Here is a 12,822-nt window from a genome sequence, read left to right as displayed (position 1 = left end):
GAATTTGGAGGCCAGGTCAACACCTTGTGCTGTTCTTTGTGTTTTTTCAATTGTTCCTAAACTGGTTTTGTGTCTGTGTCAGGTTGCATCCCGCTGCCATCGAGGGGCGTCACTGCTATTACTCCTCCTGTCAGTGGTCCTAATGTTGTGGCTGATCGGTGATACTCTTACTGCATGCTCATCCAAAGAGTTAAAAACGAGAATAAAGAGAATCTTATCTCTGGTTGATGTGGCGGTGCCTCCACCCTGCATGAAGGTTAACTGAGTTTCTCTGCTGCACACACGTTCAAACTACATTATTGAACAGGGTGAACTGAATTTGGAAGTCGCACTGTCCCACTTTGTGATTCGTGCTGCTGCTGGAATGTGCTGACCATCAAATGTGTCTCCAAGGGGCTTGTGCGCGGTCGGCAAAAAAAACAAAAAAAAAAACATTAAAGCAACACACATGCAGGAGCCAGAAACACTCGGTACATAGAACGCTTCTCCTCCGTATTCATTATTGCTATTAATCAAAATTCACGTGTTTGTGTCTGACTCTATACTTCCTGCTGCTGTCGGTCCCTGACACACGTACAATGAACCATTTTAAATGCAGACATGTGACTTGTCAGGAAAAATGCGGGTTTAATTTATATGGTGGTGATTAATGACGGCCCAGGTCCATTTAAGTGTCTCAGCAGCTACGCCCATGAATCACGGAGCGGCGAACGGGGTCAGGGTAATTTAGAATCTGTCATTTTAAAATACGTGTGAGGACGATGCAGAATTTTGCCACGACATTAGTTTGCCCTGCTGTTAGTTTTCGAAATGATTAGCTTCAGTAGCTAGTGGCGACATTCTGTGTCGTAATCACAAGTGGACGTGTTCCATTTAAAGGCCCTGCACTGATTTATTTAGCCTTTTATTAATCCTTCGCGAGCTTATTTTGGGGCAGTTTGAGGTGTTTATGTGCCTGTTGTGGTTGAAGAAAGGATTCAAACTGACAATCTTATGGAATCAAATCTGCTACGCTAACCAGATTTGAGACTTGGCACTTGGGGGAGGTTTAGAGTATCCGAGTGTGGGCGGACTAAAGCTCATCCAACATGGCGGCCGCAGGCTCCGCCCACTTTGGGCTTCATTTGTCGAGATTCAAAATCTAACGGGTGACGTCATGATGGGTTTATCCGTAGTAAATACAGTCGATGAATGAGAGGCATGTCCATATTTTGATACCGGTCACAAGAATGTGAGCTTCGAATCTTCAGGTTACCTCAAAACAACCGAGGAAATTACCAAGGCGTCTAGCACTAATACTGACCTCTGACGTGACCTGAAGAGGCCACTGTCAACCCTCCATAAGGGCAAGGAACCATATTTGGTAACTTCCGCACACAATTTAAATCGCATCTCAGTGCCTTTCGGTGAGGTTTAGAAGCATGTGGTTTTCATTCAGCCAATCAGAGACGATCAAGGAAACATTCTCAGGTCAAATGTGGTCTGCAAGGTCCAACCCTGCATGAACGCCAACTGCTTTATTAGGTACCAAGAAGAAGAAGAAGAAGAAGAAAAAGAAGTGGCCTAATGTTGCCTGAGGTGGTAATGTGAATGTTCTAATGGCCTAAAAAAACACATGTTTGTTTACCATCTTGATTTTCTACATTTATTCATTTTCTGTAACTGCTTGTCCTCTAGAGGGCTCAAATGGGGTGTGAAAAAGAAAGAAAAACACCATCTGTCACTTTTTAATCGAATGAATTTGATGGATCAAAGTGGGCGTGACCGATCAAGTGGGCGTGACTGAGGAAGTGGGCGTGACTGAGGAAGTGGGCGTGACTGAGGAAGTGTGCGTCACCAACTTTCAAGGTGGGCGTGACTGAGGAAGTAGGCGTCAGCAACTTTCAAGGTGGGCGTAACCAACGTTGATTGGATGTTGTGGCATTTCACTTTCCTTGGGGGTAGGAAGTCGGGGTCTGTGTGAGAATCTTTTTTAAGATGAGTCAGCGGGGTCACGACCCCCGAGGTAGGAAGTCGGGGGGTATGTGAAAGCATTTTTATTACCTGAAACAGCGGTGCCACGACCCCGAGGTAGGAAGTCGGGGATTATGCGAGAATCTTTTTATTAGGTGAAAAAGCGGTGTCACGAACCCCGAGGTAGGAAGTCGGGGATTATGTGCAAGTATTTTGATCAGGTAAACACAGCGGTGTCAAGACCCCCGAGGTAGAAAGTTGGGGGTATGTGAAAGTATTTTTATTACCTGAAACAGCGGTTTCAAGACCCCCCGAGGTAGAAAGTCGGGGGGTATGTGAAAGTATTTTGTTAGGTGAAACAGCGGTGTCGCGTATAATACCGCTGGTCAGTCGATGTCATACGCGCATTTCATCACGGCCTGCCGCTGAAGACATCACATCAGTCCTGCCTGAGAGTCTCCAAAGAAGCTAATTATCTTTTTTCTGGGGAGGGTAAGTAATCTCTGTACCTTTATTAGCGGGTGATTCCTTTTACTACACCTAACATAGTTTTTCCGAACCTGTTTTTCAGAATAAAGATATCTTTTCGTGAAAGCATCAAAAATGGATTCTTGTATGTAACATTTTAAGACTTACATGATTTTATACATGTTTCATTGTTACGGTATAAGGATAACACAGGGCCTTTCTTCCAGACACTGAGAAAGCGGCCTTCTTTTGCCGTGCATATGATGAGGACAGCCAGGGCATCTTATGTAAGGCAGTTATTTCATTCAAATGAAGCTATACATTTTACAGAAATTTACAAGAATTACTCTTGAATTTTTTTTTTTTGTAGGCACCCCTGAAGTAGTCCCATCCACCGCATCTGTATCAGTTCAGAATGGTTAGTTACTTTCCTTTAACAAAAAAAAAAAAACAAAAAACAAAAACAAAACTGCATGTGTGAATATATTTATATGTGTGTGTGTGTGTTTCACTAAAGTATTATAATAATAAATTGTTTTCTGGTTATAGTATATCCTTCTCAGACCGTAATCTGGCCAGGGAGCGGACTGTTTGAAGGTAGAAGCACTAACACTCTTCCGCTATCCTTTGACTGTGTATCCCAGAATGTATGTGATAGATTCTATTGACTTGTATTATACTTTAGCAGGTGACGAAGCAATACTAGACAGCGTTTTGGATTACGGGAACGAGAGTGGACTTCTATCTCTATCTGAAATTCATACAACAGACAGGCCCGAGACACCTCCGACTAACGGTAAGAAGAAGAAGTATAAATTTTAAATAAATAAGTAAAATAAATCTAAACCCGTCTCTCTCCATTTTGTAGAGTGCAGACCAGAACCCGCTCACAAGGTGGACAAGACTACTTGTACCAGCGAAGACGGTGTCTACCCGCTACTCGTCATACCCGACACGCCAGAAAAGCAAGGCAGACAACCGGCTAACAGTAAGAATTATTATTTATTTTATTTTTTTAAGAAACTAAATGATTATAAGTAAGCCATGTCACTCATTGTGATATTTTAACATGATTCTGATAGCTAAAGAAGCTGACACTGACGGAGGACCATCTGGATCCGAAATTAGCATACCAGAAGCGCCAGGGAAAGCCGTGACTGACGGTAAGAATAAAATACAAATTTTATACAAACTTAAAATAAATAATAGCTAATCAGCTAAATAAAATAAATACTTCTTTATCTATTCTGTAGACTCCAGGCCATACCCCAAACTGAAGCATTCCACTAGAAGAAGCGGCAGGAGGAATACGAGGAGATCAGCTTCAGGACGTCGGGTCTATCGAGAGGGAAGGTTGTGAAAACTTTTTGGAAAATACTGACTTCTGTTTGTGAATTGACTTCAGCGTTGACTAGGTAGAGTCGTGTGTGTTGTAATGATGAATGATCAAGGGGAAAATTCGGTCTCGCAGTCAGCTCTGTTATCTTTACAGTCTTCGGTCTCGCAGTCAGCTCTGTTATCTTTACAGTCTTCGGTCTCGCAGTCAGCTCTGTTATCTTTACAGTCTATGGTTGAAGTGTTAAGCGATATCCCTCACCCGCAAACTTTACCTCCACTGGTTGAAATACAACAACAATTAGAGATTTCAAACGAGCCTCAGGCTCGCCACGAACCTTCGGATTTACAGAATTTGGAAAGTATCGATGTAGCCCTTCAGCGTTTAAGAGAAGCTCCGTCCAGTCCTCCATCCCCCGAGCTTTTACCTCCGCCGCTTGAATTACAGCCTTTAGAGATTTCAAACGAGCCTCAGGCTCGCCACGAACCTTCTGATATTCAAAATTTGGAAAGTATCGATGTAGCCCTTCAACGTTTAAGAGAAGCTTTGTCCAGTCCTCCACTCCCGGAGCTCTTACCTCCTCCCTCCCAACCCCGCGTCGTTTGTCCGTCTAATGTACCATTACCTCGGCCGACGCAGGTTCCCTCTGTTCGTCCAACCGAAGATTCCGTGCCTGGTCCGTCTAACCTTTTACCCGTAAACGATCCGTTACCCGGTCCGTCCTCGTACTTCCCACCTACAACACCAGCCGCTCAGAGGGGTGCGGGTCAAAATCCTGAATCCCCCGGGAGGGTCTCCAGAGATAGGTTTAATAACATTGAAATAAGACAGATGCTAAATTTCAACTTTCCCAATCCTGTGAGTAATTACGCAGAGTTTTATCTTAATGTGATGGAGACTCTCCAAGCAGCGGTTGAACGGGCTGTATCCTATGCCAGACAGGGGATGTGCTGCAACTAGAATTAAGGGGGGAAAGATCAAACAGCGCCTCTGTCATAGTCACACACAACGGCAGTCTACCTCTAAACCATGTTCAAGAGGCTCTCGACCGCCTTGTGCAATCAAACATGGCCATTATGCCGGAAGATGAGATGGAGTTACTTGTGCAGGTGGTACGTAGTCCTAGAGGGGGTGTTAAAAGAAAACTGCAAACCATTTTTGACGATGAAATCTGCAGGAAAAAAGCCCATTGCCTGAACATTGTCATCAATCCTGGCAACCAGCTCTGCTTTGCCATTAACCTCGCTCAGCTTTTAAACCGTGAATTAACCACGCGTCAGGCCACTGAGCACGCTAAAGTGCTACAGAATCATGCGGGGTTAGCGGACGACACGCCTGTGACTTTTAATGATATTATCAAATTTGAACAGGCTTTAGATTGCAAAATCGTCGTCTTCTTCAGAGCAGACGGTGAGCGGGCCCTGTCTAAATTCCAAACATCTGAAGGAATGCATCCTAAAACCCTCTATCTCTTCCTCCATCAGAACCATTACTATGGTATCACCAACCTGAAAACATTTCTAGGTGCACGGTACGTCTGCGGTTACTGCCACACAGGTTTTACTAACTTATGGCAGCATCAGTGCCCGGGCCGTTGTTCTGTATGCTTCACCTCAGACTGCACAAAAACCGAGACTAAACTGATTAATTGCCCCGATTGTAATATGACGTGTCGATCCGACACGTGTTATTTAAAACATAAAATACCTCGTCACCGCCCCACCGCCGGTACAGCCGCCAGCAACTGCGGTACAATTAAAAAGTGCAATACCTGCAAAGTGGTGTATTACTCAGCCATCAGCGGCAGCACCCAGCACAAATGTCGAGCTAAGACATGTCCGGTCTGTTCCGTAAAGGACCCGGGCGAGGATCATCTGTGTTACATGACTCCTTTGAAGGTCGAGACTGATTATTCGAACCGCATAGTGTTTTATGATTTTGAAAACATTTGTAGATGGAACAGGCAGACACATCCCATTTTACATCAGTACACAGTCTATGCTTGGAAAGAAGTGGGGTTCCTGGGGCATGAGTTGCACAGCTAGCTTCTTTAAACACTTCAGAAAACAGAAATACAGAGGCTGCATCTTCATAGCTCACAACGCTAAGGGTTTCGACAGTTACCTGCTTCTCAATCATATAATTCAGCAAGGTATGGCACCCCGTATAATCATGCAGGGCAGCAAGGTGTTGCAGATGGTGGATGAGGCGTTCCGTCAAACATACATTGACTCGCTTTCCTTTTTAACCATGCGCCTAGCAGATATGCCCGCAGCCATGGGCCTCGATGCTGTGAATGCTCCACGCGACCAGGAACTAAGCAAAGGTTTCTTCCCCCACCTTTTCAGTTCAGAGGCTCACTTAAATTATGTAGGCCCTTACCCTCCCCCAGACACTTACGGCGTAGACAGGATGCCTTCGGACACGCTGAAAAAGTTCAATGCCTGGTACGCCACCAAAGCTGGCTGTACATTTGATTTCAAAAAAGAGGCGGTGCTTTACTGCAATCTCGATACTGAAATCCTGGCAGCATCATGCTTAAAGTTTCGCGAAGAATTCATTCGAGAGACACGCGTTGACCCCTTTACGTGCATTACAATCGCTTCCGCCTGCATGAAAGTCTTTAAGACAAATTTCCTCCCTCCAAACACTCTGGCTCTACCGCCCGCCGATAACTACAACCGGCAATTCAAAAACTACTCCGACTCTGGCATCCAGTGGTTAGAGTGGGTCTCGCAGAACGAAAACGTCGCTATTCGACACGCTCTGAACGGAGGAGAGAAAAAACTGGGGAAATACTTTGTGGACGGCTATGCAGAGACTGACGGTGTTAAAAAAGCATGGGAGTTTCTCGGGTGTTTTTTTCACGGCTGTCCAAAGTGTTACTCGCCTACTGAAGTGAATCGTTTGTTGCAGACTCCCTTTGAGCAGCTCCACTCAGCCTGGCAGGCCAAGCTGCTGACCCTGCGATCGGAGCTACACGTCTCGGTACAGTTCATATGGGAGCATGACTGGATCCGAATGAAAAAATCTCATGACGGAGTGAAACAGTTCCTCCTTCAGTATAGTGCACCGCAGCCCTTAAAACCTCGCGATGCGCTGTTTGGAGGTAGAACTTGTCCCATCCGTCTGAGGTACACGACAAGTGACACAGAGCAGGTTCGTTACGTCGATGTTACATCCTTGTATCCGTACGTTAACGCGCACTTTCACTACCCCCTTGGCCACCCCGAAATTATCCGTCAGGGTTTTAAAGATCCGCGTGAGTACTTCGGCCTGATTAAAGCTGTCGTGTATCCCCCTCGGAAGCTATTTCTACCTGTTCTACCGCATAAAACTGAGCGAGGTAAACTGGTGTTTACTCTCTGCCGCGTGTGCGCTGAGATCAACCATCAAGCCGGTTCGTGCATGCATAGTGACGGAGAAAGAGCTCTATCCGGTACCTGGACGACGCCTGAATTCACGAAAGCCCTAGACAGTGGATACCGTGTAGCCCAGATAACAGAAGTCTGGCATTTCAAGCAAAGAGTGACTCCATTTTTAGGGGCTACATCAACACCTTTCTGAAGGGTAAACAGGAGGCTTCTGGTTTCCCCCCTGAAGCATCGGATGAGGCTAGCAGAGAAAATTACATCAGAGACTACGCAGCCAACCAAGGTATTGAATTAGACCCCAGTAAAATCGCACCTAATCCTGCAAAAAGACAGATTGCCAAACTTTGTCTCAACAGCTTTTGGGGAAAGTTTGCCCAGAGAACCAACTTAGGTCAGACCACCCTCGTCAGAAAACCTGAAGAGTTTTTCAAGTTTCTGTTTTCAGAGCAGTACGATGTAAAGTATTTTGGCTTTCTGAATGATGAGGTGGCTATGGTGCAGTGGCAGTACGGTAACGGGTACATCCTCCCTCCCGGGAAAAGCAATAACATCTTTATCGCAGCGTTTACCACATCCTATGCTCGACTGACTCTTTACAGGTATATGGAGATGGTACATGATCCCGAAAGGATTCTGTACTATGACACTGACAGCTTGATTTATGTCGTCAGAGAGGGGGAGATGCCTCTTCCCACAGGTAACTACCTGGGGCAGCTGACGGACGAGCTGGGCGGGGACTACATTCAAGAGTTTGCAGCAGCAGGTCCTAAAAGTTATGCATATCAGACCAGAGGGGGTAAAGTGTCACTGCGCGTGAAGGGTATCACACTGAACCGTCAGAGTGGTGAAGAAATTAACTTCAACAGTATTAAACAGTTGGTAGAGGGTTACATTGAGAATCCTCTCAGCGACGCCGTCATTACAGTGCCTCAGCAGAACATCGTGCGAGATAAAAAAGGCTTCACCCTGAAAAATTCTTCATTCCAAAAGAGGTTCAGGGTGGTGTATGACAAAAGGCGTCTTTTAGCTGGCGGGCGAACCGAACCCTTTGGTTATTAATCAGAAAATGTCACACTCTCTAGGAGAAGAGATTGAGTTTGACCCCAGATTGCAGCTTCCTTTTTCGTGTCTGGTGGTGGGTCCGAGTGGATGTGGAAAAACTGTTTTTGTAAAAAATGTTCTGGAAAACTGTGAACATGTCATGAATGATGTACCTAATAATATTGTATGGATTTATACTTCTTTTCAACCTTTGTATACTGAACTGCAAAAGAAAAATAAAAAGATAAGATTTATTAAAGGATTACCGGATTCTTTTGAAGATGAGTCTCTTTTTCCAGCCGACCAAACACACTTGGTTATTTTGGATGATGTCATCTTTCAAGCGTCTGATCACCCAGAGGTGGTAAGGATTTTTACCCAATACCGGCATCACCGAAATATGAGCGTCATAATGCTCACTCAGAATGTGTTTCATCAAGGGAAATTCAGTCGAACCATCGGTCTAAACACCAATTATCTGGTGCTGTTCAAAAATCCCAGAGACAAACTGCAGATGAATATACTAGCTCAACAGATGTTTCCCTCCAGAAAAAAATATTTTTTAGAAAGCCTCGAAGATGCCACTAGTCAACCGCACTCCTATTTATTACTGGATTTAACTCACCGTTGTCCAGACAGGTTCAGACTGAGAACGGGGCTACTACCCTATGAGTGGCCTGTTGTGTACATTCAGAAAGAATCATGACCAGCGCTCGTCTGAAAAGAAACGCACCCTTGCTTAAAGTTCTGGCCAAGGCCACACCAAAGAGACGGAAGGATATATTAAGGGGGTGCTCCCCAGATCTTCTCCAGACGTTGTGTGAGATCGCGCTGAATCTTTTGAAGGGGAATATACCCCTTTCACCGCAACAATATCAGAAGTTAAAAAGATATAAGAAAAATATCAGACTCATTGCCGATAAGAAAGCCAGCGTGAAGAGTAAACGCAGGGTGTTACAAACAGGAGGCTTCCTTTTCCCTCTGCTTACAGCGGCCATTCCTATTATCGGGGAATTAATAGGAGGACTCGCTAGACGATAATCCTCCCTCCTACTCCCATGGCTCTGAAGACGACGCAGAAAATGTTTTTGGTGTCCCCGCATCAGTTAAACCGCCTGAGTCAACCCACGGCTGCTACAGGTAGCACCATCAGGCAAACAGCCCAGCAAGATTTGGATGTAAAGATGCGTGAGATATTAGAGGAGAGAGGTTTAAATCCTTATGAAAAAATTAAAAAGTACAACGCTTTGCTCCAACGCTATCTCAGCCTCAGCAGACAAGGGGAGAATGAACTTCAACCCATAACTCTGAGTCTACCGCAAGAAGAGGTACATCAGGCAGAGAACGCAGAGGTGAAAGGTCAGGAAGTGGGGAGGAGGAAGATGTTTTAAAAAGTCTTCCGACACGCAGTCGAAAAAACGCAGAGTATGTGATGAAAAAACTATCCAAGAGCCCCAGTAGCTGGACGCCGAGAGGTGAATTTATCTACAGGGGTAAAGCCGTGAGAGGCTCTCATATGCTTGATCTGGTAAAACATCTGACCTCTTCCTATAAGAAAGTGAATGATCAGCCACCGGAAGGATGGATAGAATTTCTAAGTACTCTGTCAGAGCTCAATATTCCCGAGAGCTCTGTGACTAACCCCCAGGCCCGTGAGCAGTTCAGGAGACTCAAAAACTCTGGCCCCCTGCAGACGCACGCTGCTGCTGCTGTTGCTGTTGCAGAGTCCCCCTCTGTTCATCGAATGAGGGGGAGAAAAAAGAAAAAACGTCCGACTATGGAGTGGACGGATTTCTCTCCTTAAGATCACCAAAAAATAAATAAATGATTGCGATAATTGTACGACAATAAAGACTCTGTAAATCAGTCATTGAATAATAATAAAGCTTTATTGAATCCGTTCAACGTTGCAGACTTTTTCCTTTCACAAACGGTAACAATCTTTAAACATTTGCAGAGAACAGGCTAGCTGGTTAGAATTCCCGCCGCAGGGGTATGCTAGACATTTTTGATATTTTTTAACAAATTCAGATACCATGGCATCGTTGCGGACAGGATCGTCTTTATAGTGAGATAGCACGTCGGCGTACGATAGGCCGCTTCCTCTCAGACACAAATAATATGCACAGTGCTGACCACAGACATCCGATAATTCATGCTGGAGCTGACGATTGTGATGCAGGATCTGTTTTATTCCACGTTGACGTTCCAGGAAACGCAGGATGCTTGTAGGATAATATTCAAATTCAGAGTCCGAAAGAGTCAAAGAATGTGGCCTTTCCATGTTTTTCCACAGTGAGCGCTAGCCAGTGCTCTCCTGGCAGATGACGAGGGTGGGTGTTCACGATATAGTATGCGGGCAGCGAGGGTTGTAGGGAGGGTAATTCATCCGAAGCCCAGACACCACGGAATACGTTACCCAGTAGTCCGCTCAGGAGTGTTTCCAGCTCAGTAGAATTCATTGTTTCAATAATAATCCACCAGCACCTGGCGTTTTGAATTGATCTCCAGAATGGAGTCGTAGCAGGCGTAGACAACCAGGGTCAGAGTGTGAGGTAAGGGGACTCGAAATCTCATTTCCAGCCTCAAACTCCCGCTGGATACTGGGGAAAGAGCCGCCACATCTTCGTCGGGGCTCAGGTTGAAAACAAATAAAGTATATCCTCTTTCGAAATCTTCGCGGTCGATGGTCAGAGGTAAATCTTTCAAATGTCTCCCAGTGGCAGTAAACATGTTATAATATTCTCTCACGGAAATGCCGTTGTTAAATTGGGGCTGGAAAGCTTTGGCCGGTACTTGTCGACCGTTATGACACAGAGCCAAGTACTCCACGTCATTGTGAGTAAAGTTGAAAGGCGAGAGATCTCTTCTTCCCGTGAAAGCGTGATGGTTCACCATCCCCAGAACAACGTATTTAGGCATGACACCCAGAAACAGGTTCTCCTGATTGCATAGTCTGGAGTTTTGAGGAATGGAATAGGTTTTCACATTAATTCTCGACATGGGGTAGAGGGCGTTGCCTTTCATCAGAGCCGCTGAATGACCTAATCGCACTGCGGGGGACACGGTTACTTTTTTCATAAACAGAGAAGCTCCCAGTATTTTGAGGCGGAAGTTGGCGTTGGCCTGACTCATCAGACAGAAAGCGTCACTCGCCCGAGTTAGTTTAATCCGCAAGTCGACGCTGTTCAAAAGAAGTCTCTCGCTAAAGAAGATGTCCCCGTGCAGGGGGCCCATCACGTGAAACTCGCTCGAGGCAGCACTAAACTGAGCTCTTTTAACCAGACCCCGATTCGGACCGTCAGCCGCCACCACGGTTGAATCCATAAATCCGGCTGTGTCTTTATAAAACAGACCGGCTGAACACTGACTAGCAAGTGTTTCATGACTGTAGTTCAATAAAAGCTCTATCAAAGCTCTGTAGGGGTGTGTAGCGCTGGACTGAGAGATTAATCTATCTCCCAGGGTCACGTCGACCTGTGAGAAAATGGTGTTGAGGGGATAGTTGATCAGGCCCACACGAGCGTCCTGTGCCAAGTTTGTCCCATCCTCGTTAGTAATTTGTAGACGCAGGAATAGCAGAGTGTTGGCTAGATCCAGATATTTCTCTCCATCTCCCGGGATGAAAAATTCTATGGGACCGGTGTCCGTGAGAGCCGATAAAGGGGAAATCTCTGTATACTGACTCTGCTCGATAGACATCTGCGTCACCGGAGCAGCAAATAAGTCCAGTTCCGTCATGCTGCATTCTGGTGATTTGTGATGTAATAGAGCCATTTTCAGGAGAAAATATCTTCGGCCTTCCTTCCTCTGGACCTTCTTCTCTGCACTGAATTACTATTAGCGGTTGACTTGCGCTTTTTATGAGCTGCTACGCGACGCCCGGGGGTCTCTTCCCGGCTCGTCGAGCGAGAAGCATAAGTCCTGATCCTTCTTGGTTCTCTTCCTCTGAACCTCTCACGCGCCGAACAACCCTGCTGACCACGTCAGATGCTATGTTCTTAGCGGCGTTTTGAAGATGAGGTTTTGCAATGGTAAAACCTTTTTTAACCATCGGCGTCACAAACCTAAATAGTTTTGAAAATATGGATCCCAGCCCCCTACCGTACATCATGGGGGCTCCATGAAATCCTGGCAGGCCACTTCCCACTTGATCTTCATAATAACTTACAAATCGATAAAGATCAGGGTGAGGCTCCACCACCATCATTTTCAGCTCACTGTTTTACACGGTTTAAAATGTAACGTCGCAACCACTTTCCCGAACTTGAAATCTACCGGCCGGTTCTGATCGGTCTTGAGCTCGACGCTGATGTTTTCAATATGTCTTTTTGCTACCGGTAAGTAATAGGCGGGGCTGAAGGTGTGTGAAATAACATCTCCAAATTTACCCTCAATTTGAACCGTTCTTAAGAGCGGGGCATAAGCGTCGCCCACCGCCTGATGCTGAACCACGTCGCTATAACAGAACATATGATAAAACCCCGCTTTTATATCAGCGGTCTGAGGAGACTGTCTGAGTAACCCGCTCGTGAACCACTCACCGGGTTTTAATCCTAACATATAGGCCATGGGAGGGAAAAAACGTAGTCTATAACGGCCGCTACCTAGCCACTGAAACTTATGTTTACACTCGTGATATAGTAGAGT

The 12,822-nt window shown here is 45.6% G+C and overlaps 1 protein-coding gene and 1 long non-coding RNA gene across 2 annotated transcripts in view; one reads left to right on the top strand and one right to left on the bottom strand.

The window, feature by feature from the left end:
- Window positions 1–12,822, bottom strand: part of LOC125001655 (metal transporter CNNM4-like) — a 35,940-nt gene that overhangs the window by 12,519 nt on the left and 10,599 nt on the right. The gene's annotated exons all lie outside the window — the stretch shown is intronic.
- LOC125002675 lies at window positions 2,649–3,920 on the top strand. Its single transcript, XR_007111809.1, has 7 exons — window positions 2,649–2,708; window positions 2,792–2,839; window positions 2,971–3,018; window positions 3,107–3,217; window positions 3,290–3,409; window positions 3,504–3,584; window positions 3,675–3,920. It is a non-coding gene; the product is annotated as an uncharacterized LOC125002675 (long non-coding RNA).

This window comes from Mugil cephalus, chromosome 2, assembly GCF_022458985.1.
Source record: "Mugil cephalus isolate CIBA_MC_2020 chromosome 2, CIBA_Mcephalus_1.1, whole genome shotgun sequence".
Classification (NCBI taxonomy): Eukaryota; Metazoa; Chordata; class Actinopteri; order Mugiliformes; family Mugilidae; genus Mugil; species Mugil cephalus.
Note: the sequence above shows the minus strand (reverse complement) of the source record. Positions and strands in the feature narration are given on the sequence as shown.